Below are 18,511 nucleotides of genomic sequence, written 5' to 3'. Positions count from 1 at the left end.
AAGTTAAACAATAACTTCTGGGAGCAGGTATGAAAAATATAAACCTAGTAGAGGAACTAGAAGCAGAAGGAGGTCAGGAATACATCAAACACTAACCTAGTGTTGTGTTTTAACCTGGCAGTCAGCTAAACAGCACACGGCTATTCACTGACTTCTCCCCCCTCAGTGGGATGGGGGAGAGAACTGGACAAAAAGTAAAATTTGTGGATTGAGATAAAGACAGTTTAAAAGGACAGAAAATTAATGGAAAAAATTAATAATAATAATTACAGTAATAATAACAAGTATAAAATAATTGCAATGTACAAAACAAGTGATGCTAAATGCTATTGCTCATCACCTGCTGCCCAGACAACTCCTGAGCAGCGTCCCCTGGCCAGGTGTCCCCCCAGTTTATATGCTGGGGTATATATGTCATATGATATAAAATATCCCTTTGGCCAGTTTGGGTTAGATGTCGTGCCTGTGTCTCCTCCCAACTTCTTGTGTTCTCAGCCCACTCAATGGCTGAATATGAGGAGCTGAAGAGTCCTTGACCACCACTTAGCAACAACTAAAATAGCAGTGTGTTATCAACATTTTTCTCATCTTAACTCCAAAACACAGCACTGCACCAGCTACTGGGAAGAAAATCAACTCCATCTCAGCTGAAACCAGGACACTTGTTGTGCGGGTTATCACAAATCACCTCCAGCACATAGCTAATTTCTTCAGGTACAGGATACCTCTCTCCATGTTGGTCCACTTGCCTGGGTGACATATCATCCTTGAAGGAATATCTTTCCTTCACACCTGAACAGGAGTTGCCTTCAGAGGCTGAGGATCTCATGACCCTTTTCCAAATATTTTGTCAATGCCCCCACCCTAGAAATGAATCTCAGCTGTTTGGCATCCCTACCCTCTAATTCCAGGCTAGTTAGCCCCGTTAGCCCAACATTGGAACAGACAAGGGACAGTGTGCTCGCTTGGAAGATGGTTGAAATCTTTTCATGTATCTCACTGCAAACTCAGGGATAGAGGTTGGGTTGTCACTGCCTTGTTTATGAGTTCTTGTATCTTCCCACTTCCGTTCTTTTGGTGGCATTACTTTGGAGTAGTCTACCTCATCCACTTCTTCCCTTAGTAAGGGAAGTTTCTTCCTTTATTAGATGATTTGACTTCCAACATTTCTTCTTGTGTATAGGAGTGACTGATAACGACAGAGGTTGGTTCTCCAGTTCTGCCATGATGCCCATCATGGAGTTTGGAGTAGCTGCAATACCTGTCACTCTGTTGTCAGATTAGGAGACCTTCTCTTCCCCCGGAGGGTACTGAGTAGTGTTCAACAGGGCTCAGCAGGCATGAGCCAGGCCCCAGCATCTTGCAATGATTTGTGTCTCTCTGGAACTGCCAGTGTCAGAGCTCACTTTTCGCAAACATTTTACTGTTTTTTCAGAGTTCTGCTCTTGTTCAGGGGTGAAGTTCAAAACATTGGAGGTACACACTGTCTTAGGTGCTTTCCTGTACTGTCCCACACACTCTGACACTCAGAAATATCCGGCCTTGAGGCAGACCTCTTGGAGGTATTCCTAAATAGTTGTTTAACTTTAAACAAGACCAAGAACACATTTAGTAACATGGGACATGTCAACAGGAACATGCCGGTGTGAACACCTCAAGAATATTCAAAATTCTCAAGAGCTATTGTAATTAGCCTGGAAAATTAGGAAAAGGGGAAGGAGAAAAAGAGGGTAAAGGAGTGGGAGACACTTTCTCCCACTTTTTCTCACCCATAGCTTGGCTCTCTAAGGAGAAGACATAAAGAGTGTAATTATCGCTGTTTTCTGAGAGATGGCTCCCAGAGTATGGAGATGACGACAGCGCTGATTACAGACACCAGATTAGTCTCATGACCAGCAATTTTATCATATCATAAGTCAGTATTACAAACCACAACAAAATGATAAACATAAGCCAGACCCCAGAGGTGATAAACGCCACTATAGGGAACATATATAGCAAGTAAGATGCTATATAATGCATCTCTGAGAACAAATAAATCACCATTGTGATCAGTGACTATTCAACTAATATAATGAATGCTTATAAAAAATTTGTTTCAATACACTCTGGTCAGACCTGTCATTATCTTCACCCTCTGGACACCATGTTTGGTGTCAGAAAAATTACTGTTGTGGCTTAACCCGGAAGGCAGATAAACACCACACAGCAGCTCACTCACTCCTTTCCTCTCTCCCTTCAGCAGGATGGGGGAGAGAATAAGAAAGGAAGAATAAAGTTTGTGGGATGAGATAAAGATGGTTTAATAGGATAGGAAAGGAAGAAGGGGGACATTATTATTATTATTATTATTATTATTATTATTATTATTATTATTATTATTATTACTGCAGTTGTTGTTTTGGGTTTTTATTTTTATTATTAGAATATAAAAATGCTATTGCTTACCACCCACTGACCATTGCCCAGACAGTTTCCAGTTCCTGAACACTGTCCCCTGTCCAGTTTCCCCCTAGTTTGTATACTTAGCATGTTGCCATTATGATATGGAATATTCCATTGGCCAGTTTGGGTCAGCTGTCCCAACTGTATCCCCTCCCAACTTCTTGTGTCCCCAGCCTACTTGCTGGCAGGGCAATATGAGAAGCTGAAGAGTCTTTGACCACTGCTTAGCAGCAACTAAAACATCCGTGTGTTATCAACATTATTCTCGTCCTAAATCCAAAACACAGCACTGCACCAGTTACTGGGAAGAAAATTAACTCTATCCCCATGGAAACCAGGGCACTCAGCCAATCAGATGAATCAGTTCCGGAGCAATGGGCTCTCACTCTAAAGCCACCACTAAAATATTGCCATTTCTGTCAGAAATGCCACAGCTGCCTAACAGCCCACATTGACAGAAGTCCTCAAAGGAGAGAATGGGAAACAAATACTGAACTCAACATTTAGCTAACTGTAACTGCAGGACTGCTACAGCAAAATGGAGTTGGTCACTGGGAATTGTGTTACTGCAACCATCTGGTTTTCCAAATCCCCAGGAAAAGTGAAGGTTTTATGAAAGGGTGATGGAAAGAGGCAAGCAAAGCCATGCATGCATTGCAGCTAAATGGAGGCATTCAGGGCAGCGGGGCAGCCACTAACACAAACAGAAATTATGTTTTCTGTCTGGCTAACACATTATAATGCCCAGCATTTTCACTCCAATTTTAAACTGATGTCTACCTTCAAAGTAAGAATAAACAGGCCATTTTGCCTTTTTGCTGATGTGTTACTGCCATAAATCAAGCAAAAAAAATTAAAATGAAAAAGTCTAAAATGTCCCAAAGTAGATCACTTCTTCAGTGAGCCTTCCAATTTGAAAATCTAAAGAGAAATTATCTGCGAGCAGACCCCATTGAAAATAACAAATGAACATCTAAGTATAATTGTAGTGTCTTGCTTACAGGACTCTCAACCAGGAATCTGAGGCACAACAGCTCTGCATACATAAATGCTATAAAATTAGTGCAGACAGCTGGCAAAGCATTAATTAACAGCAGTAATGATTTCAAACCAGAGCTCTGGGGACTCCACAGGAAATAAGAAGTACACTGATTCTGCTTTCATGTATGTCTCTGACCTGGTTTCTTCACCCTAAATAAGAAAAAAAACTAATCCATGTGTGAGCCAGAATATCACACAAGCCACCACCAGCAATCCTTGAGATAATACACACTCTGAGAAGCACATAAAGCTTACTTTAAGTATGTTCCAGCATCAGACAGCTGCAAAAATTACTCTGGAATACTATGCATACAGTGCTAGATAATTAATCACAAAGACTATTCTAAAGAATTCAAAATTTAGAAAAAAAAAGGCAGTTTTCCCCCTTTCTATTGTAGCCTAATTTTAACATATTAGATGATTCATATTGTTCCCTGGATTGTCCCCAGGAGTATCACACAAATAGAAGTGCACATAAATGCTAAGCTAATATGTAAATGAGAAATAATCTGAAGATTTATCTATGAACTCCAGCTTCTTTTAGCAAATTAATTCATTGACAGCAGAAGGGTTACTGTCTCTCTGTGAAACATAAGAGGGAAAATGTTGGTTCACAGAAGATTTATTTCTACAATAGACCTAACAGGTCCAATAATTATTATAGTTCACCATGTTGTTCCTGGGTTTGTGCTGAAGATTGCATTCCCTGTTAGCATAAAATATATCTGCAGGGAAAAGACAAGGAGAACAATTTAAAATGCATAATATTTTCTCCTGAGAATGAACTCTACTAGAGCAGCATCTCCATATGCACAAGATGGAAGTGATAATCTGGAAATTATGTACTAGTAAAGCTCTGGGGAACAGACAAAGAACAGTGATGTTATGGCAATAGAGAAATTGGCTGGCCCCAAATGTGCCATTTGTGCTATCCTTTCTACAGTGAAAAAAAAAAGTGCAACCCTTTCTGCTTTGAGCTGGTAACTGTGGGTTCTACCACCTCAGAGCCAGCCTGAGCCTTCCTGGCACCCTTGGCTCTGATCTGGGAAGGTGGGGGTGTGAGGGCAGGCGTTTAGGTAGAGAAAAACACAAACATACAGACTGCCCAGGGCTGGGAGGACGCAGTGTGTGGGCACCTCCAGATCACCCAGTCTCCACAGGATTGTGGGTTCTCCTGCTCTCTGTGCATTTAGCACAGCATCCCCAGAGCTGTATGCCACGTGATGCATGGGAACAGGGAATGATATATGCATGGGGACATCCATTGAAATGACAAAACCTTTGCCTTTTCTGCCTCTGTAGGAAGAGACTGAATATTACACCTGTCCCTGCCTTTCTGCATCAGAAATACACCAGCTCCCTGGTGCCTCCTCAATTGCTCTGTGTGCTTGAGCTTTGTTTGTTTTGTTTCGTGTTGATATTGATCAAGATTTCTTATGAGTAAAAAACCATAGAATGGTTATTTTTACTTATTAGTGAGAAAAGGGGCTGAGGAACCAAAACCGGTTGTACAAAACTGCTTAGCATTGGGGAAAAAAACCAAACAAAACCCCCCAAACCCTGAAGTATTTATATAACTGCATATTAAACCATAAACCTGACCAAGAGATGTAAATTCACCTTGCGTTCAGAGAGAGTGCTAATCTGAGCTAACGCAGCTCATGTTTCTCTAAGACGTCGTTAATTCCTGTCGCTTCCCTTACTCTGTTTCCCTTTTGCCCATTCTGGTTTGCTGCCATGTGATTCAAACCAAGGGCTGAAGAAGCACTTCGATGCTACAGTTCAGTGTTTCCGCAGTCCCCCAACCCTCCTGCGGCAGATTAAAGAATTACCTCCGTGCCCTGCTTGCCTGCACGGGCGATAACACAGCCCTCTTTCTCTGAGAGGTGAGAGCTGCAAACCTGCCCTCATTTCTCAGAGCAGCTAGGTAGGACTCCAGAGCTCATGCTGCCACCTGAACAAGCCTGAGACCTTGCACACTAACAGAGTCTTGAGTGGTTAACCATTTCATTACGTGACACTCTGGTCTTTTTATTCTGTGGTGCAGCAATGTTCAGGATGATGTTCACATTCGTAAGAACTTGGTGTTTGCAAAGCCACATGCATATAGGTTGTTTCTTTGGTTGGTTGGTTGGGTTTTGTTTGTTTGTTTGTTTGTTTGTTTGTTTTGTTTTTGTTTTGTTTTTTTTTTTGTTTTTTTGTTTGTTTTTTTTTTTGTTTGGTTTGGTTTTGTTTTTTTTTTTCCTAAAAGAAGGCAAGGGATGGTTTCTAGAGCCCCTGTGACATGAGGTTCACAGTGAACAGTCAGGATACATGAGTGCGATAGACTTTACCATGACTGAATAATTCAAATAGAATTAGAGGGGCAGTTTGGGAACTCACAATTATAATGGTCCAAAGTGAAACAAATGGCTTACACCACCAAAGTGTAACACAATTCTAGTTCAGCAGAAATTATGAGGAGGAAGATTTCTGTTGCTGGTTTTCAGAAGCTCATGGCTTGAAAAAAAACCACAAAATATTAAGAAAACCTAAAGCAAACCACAAAAAAAATCAGTTTCAAGTGGTCAACTTTTTCAACCAGTAGAGGTTTAAATGTCCCTAAAAATACCCAAGCGAACAAAAAATTCATTGAACAGTTACTACAGTGTGCTTTATATATGCTCTTTCTCCCCCATGTCTGGAAAGCAGAATTTCTGCACTTATTTTAAAGTAGATTTAGTTTGTGCTTGGTGTAGGGAAAATCAGTCTCCTGATGCAGCCATGAATTATCCCTGATATTTTTTACCTATATCCGCAGTAGGAATGTTTCTGGCATGCAAGAGCTCTGTTATTTCTGTACTTCTGACACTGCTTCTACACAATGCTTTGTATTTCCAAAAGTCTTCCAACGGTGACTCTTGGAGCATTGCAGACAAGATTCTTAACCTGCTTCAACGCAGCAAACTCTGAGTTACTATCTATAGACCTGTAAATTGAGAGAAGGTCACACACCTGGTTGGTCCTGAGGGTGAGAAACAGAAACTAGGAGTTGCACTCAGGTATTCTGTCCTCATCATCAGGCAATACAGCCTCAGGTGTAAACCACTCCTGAATCTCTGTTGCAAAAATTTGCACTTGTGAACTCTCTGCGTAGTTCACTGCTCCACTCTTTCTTTCTGTGAGTAGCTACCTATATAACTTACTGGGATGAATTAAATAAATGTGGAAGAACAAATCTGCTTCTCTAACATGCATAAAATGGACATAATCTGCAAAATGTGTTATGTAGCAATTGTGTAAATCACAATAATTGTAATACCGAGAAAAATAGATCTAATCAGATTTCATGCTTATTTATTCTTTGGCATTGCATGAAATATAGTAAAATATAGTGTATGACTCCTTAAGGGCATAATCCAATGTCTGTCAGATTCACTGGGAAAACTCCCCCTTATTTTAATGGGAAACAGACCATGAAGGAATATGATGACTTAAGATATTCAAAAAGGAAAATACAGATGAGCGTTGACAAAAATAAAAGTATTTATTTTGGTGTTATTTTTCAGAGAGATATCGGTCCCAGATGATGTGAAGTAAGGGACAACAGGCAACTGCATAGTAAAGAATTACGAAAAAACCTGCACTAGGAAACACCATTTCCAACAATATAAATCTGGTCACTAGTTTACACTCCAGTGTATTAATATTTGTATCCCTTATACATGCCTGTATTACCAGTACTTTGCTTTTTATTATACATACAGCTACATAATCCTTTTAAAAGTCTTACTAGGCTATTTGGATCAGCAGAATTTTCTGCTGTTGACTTCCAGACATCTTGATGAACTGTATCACAACAATAATTTTGAAAGTTAAACTAAAACAGGATTTAAAACACAATAAAAGAAGCTGAAACCAATTGTTCAGCGATTGACTCTTTTTGTTGTTTTGTTTGTTTTATTTTGCGTGGGCCCGATCCTGTATCTTTATCCATCAAAACTCCCTTTGTGGGCTTGAGTAAATTAAATTCCAGGACCTTAATAGCAAATAAATCTGTCAATATCACAGATTCCCAGCTAGTAGGAAATGTTCCTACCTATGCCAATTTAGGTCAGGTAAAGAATCAAGCTCATGCAGTTATCTCCTCCTGCTGTGCTCCTCTGCAGCAGTAATACTCTTATACGAACAGCCAGTGATTTATTTGCATATTTGAAAGTATTTCTAAGTAACAAGAAGCAGACGGTGTCTAGAAAAATACACAATTAAGCTAGAAATTAGTCCTGTCATGTGGGTTTAGAACAACAATCTAGCTATCTTTTGCCTGTTTTCAGTGTTTTACCATGTCATTGCTGTCAGCAACAATATGGCAAATATGCACAACTCTCCTATTGAATTATCAAGCAACGGAACCACTGAAAAACAATGTACGAAATTTTTCACTAAAAAAACCGAAACAAAAAAAACCAACCAAACAAAAAAACCCCCCAAAAAAAACAAACAAAAAACCAAACCAAAACAAACCCCACAAAAATAAAGCCCCGAAGCAAAGGCATTTCACATATTTTGAAGTGAAGTAAAGTAAGAACGTATTTTTAATATAAAAATAACTCCCCCGAAGGCATGCTGTCAAGCACAGAAAGATATGCATTGTAGACTTGCACTTTCCCCTCTTAGGCACTGCGAGACCTTCATACACGAAATATACTAACGCAGCGAACTTCAGAATGATCAGGTTTTCAATTTCATGTCCTACAACCACGTTCTGGGTGTACTTCTAATTTTCTACCCAAGTCTGTTCCCTGACAATGAGCTATATCCAGCATTTTGTATAGCTCCCTTGGTTGTTCATTATGAGATTTATTTTTCATTAGGTGGATTTTTCAGTCTTCATTTGCTTGATTTTTAAAGCAGGGGCTTGGCCCCTAGTTTTGCAAAAATTATGAACAATTTGTCCTAGAAGTCCTGATAAACAGCAAACACTCACTCCATTAGCGGTTACAGGATCAGAGCCCAGACTTGCTTCCCTGCTTGACGCCCCGGCTCTCAGGCTGATAATTAACGAAATACAAGATTTTTTACTTTGTGCTTAGAACAAACATTGCAAAAAGCCTTCACGAACAGAGAGCGGTACATTACAAACCACCTCATGTACCAACTGCAACGTGCTGTAGAGAAGTGTTTGCTGCCGTTCTGAGAGATTTCGGCATGATTTATGCATTTGCTTGGTCAGCTCTGCGTTAAGTTCTGAAGGCACAGTTACACCTTAACTTATGCTATGTTATTTCCCCGAAGTTTTTCTGTCAGCTGTCAATTCGTGAGTATTCAAGAAACACAGTGTAGAACAGCTGGTAAAGCACCGTGTCAAAGTTAAGGAGCGAACTGTAAAAAAAAATAAATTAAAAAAGTAAATAACGGTGAAAAATTATTATTCTCATATATATATGTACACTTTCAGATGTTCTTTAGTATTAAGATGCTAGCGAAAAATAAAACCTTTAAAACGGTGCCTTTAAGACCTCACAGACCGCCAGGACATTTTTGTTTTGAAAGCCACTTTGAACGAAAACGCCGAGATGATCGCTTGAGGCAAGACGATCACTTAAATCACTTCAGATAACCACCTAAATCATGACGAAGTGAAGTTCGGGCGCTTAAAAAGCACGAAGCCGCCTAAGGCGAATAGTTCTAATGCTATTTGCTTCATTTAAAAACCGCAGCGCGAAGGCTGGGAGAAGGTTTAAATTGGTGCTCAGACACCGCCGCAGTGGCTCGGAGGCGTCGCTTCGTTATCGGCATGTTTTCTATTAACCGCGTAGGCGCGACTTGCTCTGTTTTTCTCAGTAGCATATGAAGTGATGAATAAAAACAGGGGGCCAAGAGGGGAACAACAAGGGGCCAGCCCCGCATCACCGCTGCACGGCCACACTCCTGTTTAAAACCCGGCCCTTCTCGCCGCAACCCGCTGGTTCCTGTCCCCTCTCTCCAGCAGTTTTCCCCGCTCAGACTCCCTTTCCTGCCCCCCTCCCTTTGTACCGCGCACCCACCGCCGGCAGCCCGGGAACACCAGCCCGCCCCCACGGCCAGGGAGGGAGCGAGCAGCCGGCTGGGCTGAGGGGCGGTGGCGGCTTCGCAGCAGCCGGGGCAGGGCCGGGGGCGGGCACAGAGACATCAGAGGGGCGGGGTGCCCGGGGCGGTGCCCGGGGCGGAGCTCGGGGCGGTGCCCGGAGCGGCGGGGGCGGAGCAGGAGGAGCGCGGGAGCCTCGCCCCGCCTCAGCCCCGCCCTCCCGCCCTCGCGCGGCCCCGCCTCGCCCCGCCTCCGCCCTCATCCAATCGCGAGCCGTTGCCTCCCCCCTGGGCGGGGCCGCCTGGGCGCCGGCGCCGCGCCACCAATCCGCGGTGGTGGGATGCGCACCGCCCCCTGTATATTTGCATCCGGAGCCGCTATTGGCTGAGCGGCGCGAGCGGGGGGCGTTCCTTGGGGAGGAGGGGAGGGCGGGGCGCACGCTCGGTGGCAACCCGAGACTGTGGCCGCTCTCATTGGAGGATCGTCCCGGAGACGTCACGCTGAGGGCGGAGTTATTCAAATCAGGGTCCGGCACTGCCCCCGCCCCCCGCGCGCACGGCCCGGGGCGGAGCCGGGGCCCTGATTTGCATAGAGACGCTGAGGTTTGCATATGCATGAGGGGCGGGGCGGGGCACGCGCCGTATCCGTGTCCCGCCGTGTTTTATGGCGCCCCAGCCCCGCCGGCTCCCAGGTCCCTTCCGCCCCGCCGCGATAATTGGTGCGATGTGTGGTCCCGGCTCCCCGCTCTCTCTGCTTTCGCCTCGCCTCTGTAACCCAAGCCCACTCCCTCCCTCGCCGTTTTTAATAACGCCGAAACCTGGCCCAGATGGGAACCATTAGCGGTCCCAGCCCCTCTTGCTGATCTTTATAATCTTATTAGTTTAATGGGTCACGCAGTGCAGGACCTATTTCCTACGGATCAAAGGGAAAGCAAACAGGATAATATCCCACCGGGCTTCCTCCGCGCTGCCCCCACGGGTGCTGCTGCCGCTGGAAATGTCCCTTCTTATTAGCCCGCACCGGCCGCAAGTTTTAAGAATCTCCTGCGCTGCTCTCACCCCAGGCGGGGGCTCTATCCTGCCCGCACCGCACCGCGGCCTGTCCCAGCCCGGGATTCCCGGCCGCCCCGGACCGGCATTGGCACCGCCGCCAGCCGGGGCTGCGGAAGTTTCCCGCTTCTCCCCGTTTAATCGGGTACGTTTTCCTGCCCTTCGTTTCCGCGCTCTCCTTTATCAGATACGAGGAAAACATATTTCCCGCCGCATTACTGGGGGATCGCGTTGCAGTATGCCGTGCGAGGTTTTTTGTTGGTTTTTTTTTCCCCTAAAAAGCATGAAAGCGGTATCACATGGGATGGATGATGGGGCCGAATCGGATACCCTGTGGCTTTGCCCGGCTGACCCAGGGGCGGTGTTTTCCGCTCAGTGGCAAAACGCTTATTTGTAGTCCGAGACCCCCTCCCGCAGCCCCTGCAATAACTTTTAGCACAATAAATTAGATGTACACGCACTGTGGTCCATTACGAAGGAGTGTTGTGTGACGGCTTCTGTCAAAGGTTACCGGCCCTCATGTAGCCGCATAAAGCGTATCTCTCGAGGGTAAATATTTGGACTTAATAAAGGGCCTGGAAGCTGTGAGCTACGGTAGGGAATAAAGCCCGGGTGATCCCCGCTCCCGGGCAGCCGACTCTCTAGCCTGTGCCGGGGCTGCCTCTCTCGGCAGCCCTCTTCCCCCTTCCCAACTCTGCCTCCACCCCACGGCTGCTCCGCGCCCCTGTCTCTGCACGGGGGTACCTGGCCGGAACCATCGCCACCGACCCCGGAGACCGAGGTGGGACCTGTCAGGATCCCGCGGAGCCGAGAGTCACATAATTTATCTACATTTTTTTTGCTAAATGTACACACATATATAATATATGCACACATGTGAAAAATATTTATCCATAAAATACATATAAAGTACATATGAATGCAATACCTAGGGAAAACTAAACCTCTGGATGGAAAGCCCCTAAATCGTATCGTTTAACACCCACCGGTGTCCTTTCACGGGTTTGGTGGAAATCCCTATTCAAAGGGCACTACGCGTGTGTGTGTGTAGAAGGGTGCGTGTGTGCGGGCACACACCCGCGTGTGCGCAAAGAGAGAACAGAACGACTTAATACCCTCGCAAATCTCTGGGATTTTATTTTCCAAACTTTTAACGGCTTTTCCAAGCGGAAAAATATGTTGATGGATTTTTTTAAATATCTCATAGAAAATCCATTATTTCCAGTTGCGTAGTCTGGCTCGTAGAATATTTGACTTGAAAAAACCCCACTTGTTGAAATATTGGGGATGATATATTGTTCTCCCAGCTCGGAAATTAGATCTCAATATGTGTGCAGGCAAACGCAGACGTACATTGATTTATCACTGCGTGCTAATGGGTATATGTATATGCCCCCTTTAATACTACCTGCACAGGTTATCTAACACATTGAGAACTGGACGGTGAGTGTAGCCATATGCGCGCGAACCACACACACACACACACACAGACAGTAAACTTTATTTTATTAGAGCCTATTAATACACAAGCCCGTAAAAATCTACCCCTATTTAAATTTTATGGCAGTCTAAGCTTTAAGTGAACCTGCTTGTTCATGGAAAGGGAATTGTGAACATATAGTTGTATATACACACTGAGCTTGCTTTTTTTTTTTTTCTTTTATATGTGTGTATTGCAAAATACACACAAGAATTATTATAAAATGAGTGATTAAAATGCCTATTGCAAATGTAAATATCCACTTAAGGACGACTTAAGACATGACAGACGGTGCTTTCCCCTATCCGTACAGCCAGTAGCCACTATGCCAGGTTTTGATTCTGTGTGTGGGTTTTTTTGCCATATTTTTGCCCTGGAAACAGATGTGTACTTTATTTCAGGCGAGCAGTCGGCTTTTTTTTTTTTTTTTCCCTTAACCTGCTAATTCCCCGAGTTTATTCGTGCCATAGACAATAAAGCCATAAAGCTGACTGCAGAAATTTGTTTGCCATAACGACGTGTTATTTGAGTCCCGACTTTCGGGGCTCTGACACTTGGCCAGATCAAAGAGCCCCCTTTAAAACACCGTGTGATTCAGAGCCGGCGTGTGCGTGTGCAGGGAACGGCAGGGCAGCCCTGACGGAAACCAGTAAGGGAAGAGCCTGGGGGCGCCTCCGCGGCTCCCGGCACTGCGGCTGGTCGTCCCCCCCTTCCCCATTCCCGCACCCCGCCGGGGCTCCTCGGGCTGCTGTGCCCCTTCTCCCCCGTGCCGTTTCCAGCACAGGCTCACTCCCCCTCGCTCTCAGGCTCAGAACAAGAGAGTTTAAATGTCATTTTCCGAATTCCCCCGCCCCAGGTTCGCCTCCTGGTTTTGGGTATGTGCCCCTTCGGACTGCACCTACCCCGAAGTGGTTTTAAAGCACCACGTCTAATTTCCCGGTGTTAGTTTTATTACCAGATATCGGCTCCTGAAAAGTGGATTTAAATTACGTGTTAGAGAAGGGATACTATAAAGCGGCAGAAACCAGAATCCTTCCTCAAACACGTTTATGGGCTTAGTCTGCAAAGATCACAGACTTCAGGTTTTGCCTTCGGTTTAAAGGCTGTCCCGGCACGGGAAGTCATTTGATAAACCTTTAAGCTGTACTTCATAATCTTTACTGCTTTATGGAGCTTTCCAAATCTTTAACACGCTGTAACCTTTTCAAGACAGATTGCCAGACAACATTTCGGTGTTAGGTTTACTTAATGCAATTCTTGCGAGGAAGTGAATTTTCACGGTACCCACATTACCGCCGGGCACTCCCCCTCTCCCGCCCCCGCGGAGCCGTCGCCTACGAAGATTTATTAAACCTCTTGATTTATAATATCTCCCGCATGAAGTTTGATCCGTCAGATCACAGCCTACGCGGGCTCTGAGGCTGCCGATGGTGAAGGGCGCTTTTGGGACATATTCCTCCTATTAGCGAGTTCCTGGAGGGGAGGGAAGCTATGATTTATTGCCATGTTCAGTAGTCTAGGAAGCTAAATTATCCCTAGAATAGTTCCAACCCTTTTGAAGTTCACGGTTTGTTTTCCTTACTGTACAGAGAGCGGATCAAAGGCTCGAAACGCCCTCTCGTGTTTACTTTATTTTGCGAGGAAAAAGGGGAAAAAAAGAGAAAAAGAAAAAAGAGGGGGAAAGCCAGAGCTGCTTCGGCAATTAAAGCGTAAACTCGCCGCCCCCGCGGAAATCCAACACCCGGCGGCAGCCGCGATGTCGGCGCTGCCGCGGGGGAACCACAACTCCTCGGTACTACCCCCCCGTGACGAAACGGCCCCTCCCTAGTGACGTCGCCTAGACCGCCTTAGGGGCTGCTCCGGCCTCTACTTCTGAACTGGGCAGTGAAACAGTCAGGACGCACCTAGGGCTGGTTTTGTTTTGTTTTGTGTGTGTTTTCTGTAAACATGCCTAAGAGGGCAAAGCCGGCCGCATCGTATCCCATCGCCCAGGGGGCGGCGGGGCGGCCGGGCAGCGCCTCAGCGGCTGCCAAAGCCGCTCCGCTGAGCCGCCCTGCGGAGCGGCCGCTGCAATTTCTGTCCTCCAAAACACCAGGGCGCGTTGGGGGGCGCGGGCGGACTGGGGGGGAGCTCGGGGCTGGCTGATACCCCCTCGGCATTCCAGACCCGCCATAGCGCCAGCGGATCTTTCTCCCAGTCGCCTCCCAAAGTGCGCGAATCACCGCGCCCTCGCAGCCCGCTCCTGGTTGTGCCAGCCGGCCGTGACGTGGGGGGCCGGCGGGATGACGTGCAGCGCCCGTCGGTAACGCGGGCGGCTCTGGAGGGCAGAGCTGGCGCGGAGGGCGGCGGGGGCCGGGGCCGCCGCGGATCGAAGGCGCCGCTTCCCGCGTGTGCAGCGAGGGAAGGGCTGCGGGCTGTTTCCACCCCCGCGTCATTTTTTTTCCCGCTGCAGGAGCCGCGCTCGGCGTTGCCCTGCACGATAGACACGCTGCTACGCTGCCTCTCTCCCTTGAGCGTGTCCTGGCCCTCCCGACTCGCATCCCGCGGGGAGACGTGAAGGAGGGAATGTGTAGGGTAAACGGGCCGACGGCGGCCAGGGCGATGCAGGGGGACCTGCGGCTTTGCCTCTCCCTCCTGCCGCCGGAGGAGGCGGGCACACGGCTACAGCCGCCACGAATACACGCACCACAAACACACGCCACAAATACACGCGTGTGCCGGTGCCTCAGCGCGGGGTGACTGCGTTTCAGCGCGATGGCCGCAGACGCAGTGCCCCGTCAGGCCGTGCCCCGTCAGGCCGTGCGGGCAGCGCCGCCGCTCCGCACAGCGCCACGCGCGGGGCGGTGCCAGCGGCGGCCGCGGCTGTCACGTGCGGTGGCTCCGCGTGACCGCCGGGCCCACCCCTCGCTCCCACGGCGGGCGCGCGCGCGCCCGCATGCAAATCACGCCTGATTGACGTCCCTACGGGCAGCCAATGGCGGCGCTCCCGGGGAGCCATTGGCCGGGCAGCGCTGGCGTCAGAGGTGACGAAAGGGATAACGCCAACCAATCCGCACCGCGTATGCAAATAGCGAGGGCGCGGGGGGGGCCATGGCGGCGGCGGCGGGCGCCGCCCCGTGGCCGCGCTGGGCGCTGCAGCCGGGTCGGGCCGGACCGGGCGGGAACGCGGACGGGGACGGGACCGCACGGCACTGCACCGGGCTATTGCGCTCGGGGCTGCCCCAACGCTGCTGCTGGGCAAGTCGCAAATACCCACGGGCTGCAGAGGGCAGCAGGGAGACCGAGCGGTCAACCGGTTGCGCCGCTTGAGTATTTATTTTTTCAATCTTTTTCCACATCTGCCCTGGGACGTAAAAGAAATTCGGAAACTAAGCACAGGGGCACCCGGGAGCTTCACTGTACTCCCCGAATTCTGTGTAGGGCGAATATCGTTTCCATGATCAGGGAAGTGGCACTTATTACTAAAATTAATTACACAAAGCAAACCAGCTCCCATTCTCTTTCCCCCGGCAAGGGACGGGACAGAAGTGCTTCGGAGGTTGGTTCAGTGGCAGCTCCGAAGCGGCTCACGCTGGAGCCGCTGCTGCCGGAGCCGGCTTTGGGGCTGCCCGGGGCCTCCTCGGCTAGCGGCGAAACCCGCGCCGGGGGCTGCGGGACCGGGGGCACCACCTGGAGCACCGTCCCACGCCGGACAGGCAGACATGCACTCAGTAGGCTGACCTGGGTCGGGGCCACTCCCGTTAGCACCTATGCGGGGCAGAGAGCGGCCCCGAGCTCTCCCCGCAGCCCTCCGCTGTGCATTGCCCGCAGCACCAGCCCAGCGTGCCCGGCTCCTACCGAAACGCTTCGGGTGTGATCCAGGTCTGCCTGCCCGGGTCCCTGCGCCGGCACTGCAAATATACACATACGGGGATTGGGTTTCTATTTTATACGTGTAATTTTAAGTGTAAAACAAGGAAAGTTATCCTCTAAACAACGTCCCCGAGCCGATGAGCTCACTGGATCTGCTCCTATCTTCTCCAAGCTCCGTGACTGTCACAGCGAGCCCTGTCCCCTGGGCCAAGGCTGGCCGGCGAGCTCACGCAGGCATCCAGCCACCGCTCCCTCTGGGTCCTGCCCGTCTTCTTATCCCGCTTTCGCGGGGTTTACATTTTTGTCTTCAGGGGAGGTTGCAGTCCCTTTTCAGCTGTTGTTCAGTTTGGTTTAGCAGACGAGGTACTCTGTGGCCACAGTTTGCTGTTTAGACAACTATTAATGGGCTACGAGACATCATGCTAATCCTCTGCCCGGCATGGCAATAACGCACAGGGATACAAGGACACACCGTGTCTGTGTGAGCCTCTCGCAGTTGGACTGTGACACCTCACAAGTGCTTAAGTGCGTGGGAGAGCGCTTGAATTCACTGCTCGGCATTGAAAAATAAGCCCACGAAAGAATTAATGTGATGTTTGTATGTAGCAAGGAATGGATTTTTCTTTTGGGGTGGGTAGGAGAGGTGGTGGTGGGGGAGGGAGGATATTCTGCTCTTGTGACTTGAAAAAAAAATTAAAATAAATGCTATTTGCGTGATGCTCCATGACAGTTTATTCTGCAGTGACCCTATACAAGAAAATCATTTCCCTTTTATGGGAGAAGGGTGAAAAGCCACCTTTTTTGACAGAGAAATTTTACCAATATCTCTGTATCACGTGGCTGGAAGAAGTGGGGCTGTGTGTGTGCAGGAGAGGTTAGCAGGGGGATAAAGAGGCTGCGTGCATTGGGAAAGCAGCCATCTCTGAGAACCCATGTGGAGTTGCTCCCCCCTTCTGCCCTTAAAATCCTAAACAGACATTCCAAGAAGGAGGAAACAATCCTGATTTGTTTTCATTCGAGGTAGTAAAGCAAGACCCAAACAGAGTTAGAAACATAAACCAACTGAAAGTTCTCCCAGCTGTTTAGCTGCTGTTTCTAAACAAGTCTGTTCTCTTTTTCTCTCTCTCCCCTCCCAGATCTCCCTGGCTTGTGGTTTCTCTCTAAATAAGGAAGGTTCCCTAGAGAATAACTTGCTGGAATTCACTCCCACAAGAAATGACTGCGTAGTTTGGTGAGAAGTGAAAGGGGCCTTGGGTCGGGGAGAGCTCAGGGAAATAGAGATGGCTCCACAGTCGAGGGATATATCTGCTATGGTAATGAGGAGAAACAAATGCCACACTTCAGTGCACAAGTCTGATTACCCACTGGGCTTGGAAAGGATCTCCTCTCCCACCCCCAAATAATCGGAAATAATTGACCCTGTGCAAAATTGGTCCCCAATCCTCTCTTTTCCCAGTATGCTGGTCATTCCCAGGGACTGCACTGGGAGTTAAGCATGCCCTGCGGTAAAATGCATGTGTTTGCTGATGAGCTCGTTAGGGTCACTGCTGAACCGTAGCATTCCCACTCATTTTCTCCCCTTCTCTTACTGATCCTCTGCCCCTAATCCCCTCCCAGTCCTTCTCCAGTATCCCACTTAATTTCTGGCCTGTTCTTGGACAACCATTTCTTTTAGTTTTATTCAGGCCACTTTGTGCCCTTAGGGTTTTGAATACAGAGCCTCTGGTTTTCTAGTCTGTTTTCATGCAAAGTCAGAGAAGTGTGACTTTAAAATGCTTTCACTGCATAGTTTTCTTGTTTCTACAGCGCAGGCTGTCTCGCAAAAACCTGAAATCTTCCCCCTCAACCCCCGACTTTCTCCTTTCCATGAAGTTAAGGCACTGCAGAAGAATGCTGGCCGGAAAACAGCCAGATCTGTGCCGGGGGCGATGAAGCAGGACAAAGTACAACTCGACATCTTTCCCACAGTGTCGCGTCTGCAAATTCGACAAGGGAAAGTGATTCCCTGAGGGGTGAGGGGGTTGGAGTGTAAAACTAGCAACAACAAAGCAACCAAGCAATCAACAAAAAAAAAGGGAAAAAAAAAGGGAAAAGTAAGAGTTTCCACTGCCTCCCCCCATCTTGTGTTGCAGCTATTGCCGTGATATGGATTATTTCCTTCCACACTGATGTGTTTGTTGGGGCTTGGGAGTCTGTGCGTGTGTTTGTCTGGCATTGGGCGTTATCTTTTTGCCCTCATGAGGGAGCATTATGCAGTGTCGTTAAATGCTGTCCCCAAATCTCATGAATTGCGTTTCCAAAGCCATGAGAAGTGCAAGAGGGGGTTTGGGGTCAAGGGGAATTTCTTATTAAGAGACACCAGACACCATATATATATGTGTGTGTGTGTGTGTGTGTGTGTGTGTAGGTACCTGCATATATAGGTGTATGTATATATGTATGTATATTTATATGTACGTATATATGCGTATACATATATAAAATATAACACGTATGTGTCTGCCTGTGTCTCCGCCTGTGCCCACGCGTGCACACACGGATGTAGCCCGTCCCAGGCAGTGACGGCGAGTGGCCACCGGGGGTCAGCAGACACCGAGG

This window comes from Lepidothrix coronata, unplaced genomic scaffold (genome assembly GCF_001604755.1).
Source record: "Lepidothrix coronata isolate B3197 unplaced genomic scaffold, Lepidothrix_coronata-1.0 Scaffold106, whole genome shotgun sequence".
NCBI classification, from domain to species: domain Eukaryota; kingdom Metazoa; phylum Chordata; class Aves; order Passeriformes; family Pipridae; genus Lepidothrix; species Lepidothrix coronata.
This window is presented reverse-complemented; position numbering follows the sequence as displayed.